Here is a 6000-nt window from a genome sequence, read left to right as displayed (position 1 = left end):
CAAGTAAAGTAAATCTATCAAGCTCAGAGGATATAGTGAGCTCATGGAGAGCCAAGAAGGTCCACCGGTGGGCAAGATGGGGGTTGTGACTTCTGAGAGTACCTTTTGACAGATACTCGGGAAAGGAGTAAACAATCTAACAGAGGGAACAGGGCAAAAGCAGCATGAATGCTGGAGTGGCTAGGATGTGTGCAGATGTGTGCTGAGTGGCTAGAGGAATTGAAGGTGGCAGAGGGTTCACACCATGGATGCAGGTGGGAGACGAGCCTAGAAGTAAAACCAGATTGGACCAGATCTCAAAGGAACACGAATGCTAGAACAATGAGTATAGAATTTACCAGTAGATGTAAATCCATTCAGAACTTTAACATCTAGGAATGTCACAGTGAGGGAAAGGAAGGGCCTGCTTGATGCAAAAGACCAAAGAGATATCATAAGGTTGCAAATAGCTGGAGACCTGGAGTGACATAAGACTTCCTGCGATATTCTGCTCAAAATCAAGGTTAGAAATAGCTATTATGATCTCAGTCTGAATACCCTCCCCCAAAATACCAGAACCATCACGTGACTCATCAGCTTCAAGCCACTAATCAAAGTACAAAAGCCAACCTCATGCCAACAAAAATCAATCTCTGTTTTGCCCTTTGCTTTACAAATGATCTAGATTTTCCAAGTGCGGTAGAAGAAATAAGGTAACTTTTCCAATAAGATTATTTCATGCAAGAAACAGTCTCCTTTTCAATAAATAGTTTTAAATCGTTCTCCCTGGTTTCTGAATTACACTACTCTCTGAAGATATATAAATATCAGGTAGCAGTTTTATTTCCTGTAAGTGGGGAGCTTTGGTTTAATAAGGAGGAGAGAGGCAGGGTGATAGACTTTCGGAGATGAAGCAAGATCTATTAGATCATCTCGGCCATTTCACTGGGCCCGCCCGAGATTGCTCCCAGCTGCATTGGCATATTCACTGCTGCTCAGGCTAGTCCAGTTTTAAATGATTTAAGGGTAATATATTAAAGGCTCATGACCAGCTATAAAGAGGTGCTTCTTCCTGAGACACTAGCAGAGACTTGGCTGTAATTATGGATGGATGCTCATCCTACCAGAGGTCTGAGGGCACCTTGCTGCCCTTCAGGCAGTACTACACCAGAGCCATGGAAGTCACACCCATTTGGGCTGTGGTCATCATCCAAGGAAAAGTACAAATGCCATGTGCATTTATCACAACCTGAGAACGACCATGGGCTGTGCTGCTGACATAAAGAATTGCATTCTTACTATCCATGGCAAGGAGATATGGTCATTCTGTTCCTTTCTAAACCTGATTTATATACAAGGTGGGATGCGTACCTCAAGAAGCTGGTCTTGGGATATAGCGTGAAGTGGGGCAGGCATAGTTACCTCCTCCTCTTTCTTATTAAGAGTTACAATCACCTCCACTGAGCCCTGGGATTAATCCATTAGAGGACTGGGAGTTCCAGAACTAGGAACATCCTGACTTGTACACCCTCATCACACCTTAGGTCCCTAGGATCAAAATGCTCTGAGTTTAACCATTTGAAAGCCTTGGTGGCATGGTCCAGGGCTTAGAAATAGAGGAGCAGGTAAAAAGAAATGGGGTGACTCGATCAAGGGACTAAAGGTCACCAGTAGTCTCAAAATACGTCTTTAGAATCACAATAATCATCATTAGATCTAGCAACCACTTGCTACACATCAGACACAAACACAATTTCTCCTTTTATGGTATATACTTGGATACTATTATTATTTTATAGCTGAGGAAACTGAGGTTTAAGGCAGTTGATTCACTGCCCCTCCCCTTATTTTCATAGCTCTCTCCCCCACCCATCCAATCAGCAATATTTGGGCTCCTCGTAGGCTTACTGTCATTACTCTTCATTTGGGTCACTGAGGTGGGGCATCCCTTGCGTGCATATATAGGAAGGCCTGGGATCAATGCTGTGGGATTTATTTATAGGAGGTAGTAAAGGTCACACATATGACTAATTCCATCTAGGTCTTCTTAATAGTAACTCCAGGAGAAATTTCTTCCAGCCTTGGTACTTGTTACAGCTACAGGTCTATTGAACCACTAGTTTGTTTTTTACCTTCAGACATTGCAAAATCTACAAGTGATGGCATTTCACTTTCTGCATCCCCAACTAGGAACTTGAACAAATTTCTATCCTGCCTCTATTAAGTGTGTGAGACATTATTCCACATTAATTATTTAATTATTTACTCCTGGGTAATTATTTACTCCTGGTTTTGTTTTCCTTCTTTTTTCATTACTTTTCCTGCCTCCACTTTCCTCACTTATTTTTTCTCTCATTGACATTATATGCATCTTTATAAGTTAACATAAGCAATTTTTGAAATGAGATGAGATACAAGTGTGTTTTAAGGCACAAAAAGATCTGGAGGGTGAATATAGAGATGTGTATGCCTTGTGAAAATTCAAAACTTCATCCAGCTGTATACTTATGAATTCATATATTAAGAAGCAAAATGGTGGAATAGGTAGCCCTAAGAGACTATCCTTCCACAGAATTTTTTTTTTTAATCAAGGAAAGGCTATCAGAATCAACTTTGTCAGAACTCTGGAAAACAGACCAAAGTTTACAGTGTCAAGTTAATTCTGAAACCACAAAAATGCAACTTTAAAATGGTAAGAAAGCTTTGTGACTTTTTAGTTACCTTTTGACCTAGCCTGTCCAACTTGACAGTGGTCTTGAAAACATTATCCCATGTTACCTGTGGGGTCCCTGGTTCTGAGGGAGGGCAGCAGGGCTTGTTCACATGGAACTGTGTTTGTCTGTTGCAACCTACAGGGAGATCTGCAGGGCTGCTGCAAGCTGCGTGTCCTTGGTTAGCCTAACACAGAAAGCACTCAGGGTGGAAAAGGCAGTGCGCATTCCTTAGAAATATTATGAAGCAAATGAAAAAACCTGAAGCCACCTAAGGCAAAAAGTTATTGTTGAGGCATATAACAATGTACTAAAGACAGGGAATCAAAGCTGAGGAGGAAGTTTCCTTGGGAAACTAGGGCACTCAAAAGTCCCCTTGTATACTGGGGATTTAAGAAAGCCATGCATGTATATGCTCAGGGTAGAATGTATGCCTAGAAAAAACCTGAGAAGACCTATACTTTCACCTGTGGCTGATCTCTAACCTCAGTGAAGGTAGGAATTGAAGGCTAAGGAAAAATGGAAAAATTTTAAATGGTCTAATAGAGCATTGAAGGAGCACTTCTATACAGAGCCAATCTTCATAGACTGGGACACATTTTTAATATTTGACTCTTTGAGGGTTTTTTTCCTTTTTTTTTTCTCTCTCTCTCCCCTTGCTGCCCCCCGCCCCTCTCCTTTTGGCTTCTAGAATTCAGGAAAATCTTTGTCAAGACACTAGCTGAGCTCAAAAGAAATAGAAACTTCAGAGACCACACATAAAAAGAATGTAAAAGTAGTTTAGAGAAATTTCTAAGCAAATAGATAAAGTCTACAGCAAGCAATAAAAGTAAACACTGAAGAAGATAAATATGATTTATGGAGTTATTACATTATAATGTTAAATGACCATTTTTCAACAAAAATTTAGGAGGCATGCAAAGAAAGAAGTATGGTCCATTCACACACATACACACACAACATTAACAGACACTGTCCCTGAGGAAGCATAAACATTGGACTTACTAGACAAAGACTTTAAATATACTGTTTTAAATATGTTCAAAGAGCTAAGAGAAAGCAGGAGAATAACTATGAATAAATAGAGAATATCCATAAAGACATAGGAGATATAAAAAAGACCCAAGCAAATTGTGGAGCTGAAAATCTTAGAAATGAAAAACTTACTAGAGGTTTTTGATAGCATATTTTAGCAGGAAAAAGGAATTATCAGTAAACTTGAAGATAAATTCATTGAAATTATCCAGTCTAAGGGAACAGGGGAAACAAGAATGAAGAAAAATGAACTTAGCCAGAACCATGACAATCTTAGAAGAAAACTAAGGAGCAAATCTTCATGACTTGGATTTAGAAATAGATTCTTAGCTATGACAAGAGCACAATCAAACAAAGAAAAAACAGATTGGACTTCATCAAAACTAAAAACCTTTGTACCTCAAAGAACATTATCTAAATAGTATAAAGACACTATTATTTATATTCCCCAAATGAATGAGAACCTACAATGTTTGTCCTTCTCCGATTGACTTACTTCACTCTGCATAATACCCTCCAGTTCCATCTACGTTGAAGCAAATGGTGGGTATTTGTCGATTATAACGGCACTGAGGGGGGCACTTGACGGGATGAGCACTGGGTGTTATTCTGTATGTTGGTAAATTGAACACCAATAAAAAATAAATTTATTTTAAAAAAAGAAAAAAATAAATAGTATAAAGACAAGCTACATGGTGGGAAAAAGTATTTGTGAATCATGTATCTGATAGCAGTCTAGGGCCAGAATAGAGAACTATCGAGCTCAAAAACAGAAAGATGAACAATCGGATTTAAAAATGGGCAAAGGACATGAACAGACATTCCTCTAAAGAAGTTGTACAAATGGCCAACAAGCACATGAAAGGATGAGCAACATTGGGATGCCTGGATGGCTCAGCAGTTGGGTGGCTGCCCTCGGCTCAAGTTATGATCCCGAGATCTGAGATCAAATCCTACATTGGGCTCCTGCAAGGGGCCTGCTTCTCCCTCTGCCTGTGTCCCTGTGTCTCTGCCTCTCTCTCTCTCTCTCTCTCTCTCTCTCTCTAATAAAAAAATAAATCTTAAAAAAAAGGAAAGGATGAGCAACATTATTAGTCTTTAGAGAAATATAAATGAAAACCAGTGATGTACTACTTCATATCCACTTTAGATGACTATTAAAAAAAAATCGCAAGTGTTGGTGAAGATGAGAAACTGGAACCTTCATGTATTACTATTGGGAATGTAAAATATCCAGCTGCTGCGGTGGTTCATCAAACCACTAAATATGCTACAATATTTACCAGCAATTCCATCCTAGGCACATACTCAAAATAATTGAAAACAGATACTGAAACAAATATATGTACACACATGTTCATAGCAGCACAATATCCAAAAGGTGGAACCCCAAATGTTCTTCCATGGATGAATGGATTTAAAAAATTATGATATATATATATATATATCATTTATATTTCATATATATTTTATTTCATTATATTTCATTTATATGTAATAGAAGAGGTGGTAAATCCACAGAAATAGAAAGTAGATTGGTGGCTGCCACGGGTTAGAGGGGAGAAGAAAATAGGAGGTAACTGCCTACTTTTGGGGATGATGAAAATGTTTTAGAGGTGGTGGTTGCACAACATTGTAAATGTCCTAAATGCCACTGAATGATTCCCTTTAAAATGGTTAATTTTATGGGATGTGAATTTCACCTCAATTAAACAAGGAATAAGCCAGATAAACCAATTAAAAAGTTTATTATAAAACAAAGCTATGGAAAGTAGAAATCCAGTCCATTCATCTTTATGTGCCTTCGTCCTGGTGATCTTTAGCATAGGCTAGTACATAAAGACAATGAACAGTGTCTGCTTGGATGAAGGAACAATTTGGAGAAAAGTTATAAACTTGGGGGACTCCAAAGTCTCATAAGATCTTTCTTACCTTTCATTTACTCTTTTTATTTGCTGCTTAAATGTCTTAGATTTTCTTTTTTTCAACTATAAAAGCAGTATGTGTTTGTCACTACAAGCCAAAAGAGACAAGTATACTGAGTACTCCTACCACCTGCCCACCTTACTCCCTAACACTGCCACCCTGCACTCTTCAAAAACACCAGGTTTCTGATATTAACAGATTAACAATCTGGTATGGACCTTTCCACTGTTTTCCTCATGCTCATTCAAATATTCCCCAAATGATGTGTGCAATCCATCTCTCAGTTATTATCCTGGTATTAGTATTCCAAGGATGAATTCCTTCTGGTGCTTTTATTCCTTCATCTTCT

The 6000-nt window shown here is 38.5% G+C and overlaps 1 long non-coding RNA gene across 3 annotated transcripts in view; it reads left to right on the top strand.

Moving 5' to 3' along the window:
- Positions 1 to 358: 358 nt before the first annotated feature.
- The window catches only part of LOC112672295 (uncharacterized), a 24318-nt gene continuing 18676 nt past the window's right edge, over positions 359 to 6000 (top strand). For all 3 annotated transcript variants that reach the window (XR_003144152.3, XR_007406853.1, XR_004810149.2), the window contains exons 1-2: positions 359 to 502; positions 2572 to 2671. This is a non-coding gene — a long non-coding RNA (uncharacterized LOC112672295). The remainder of the gene's footprint in view (positions 503 to 2571; positions 2672 to 6000) is intronic.

The sequence above is a fragment of the Canis lupus genome, chromosome 28 (assembly GCF_003254725.2).
Source record: "Canis lupus dingo isolate Sandy chromosome 28, ASM325472v2, whole genome shotgun sequence".
NCBI lineage: Eukaryota > Metazoa > Chordata > Mammalia > Carnivora > Canidae > Canis > Canis lupus.
The sequence above is the reverse complement of the archived record's forward strand: the minus strand, read 5'-3'. Positions and strand labels throughout refer to the sequence as shown.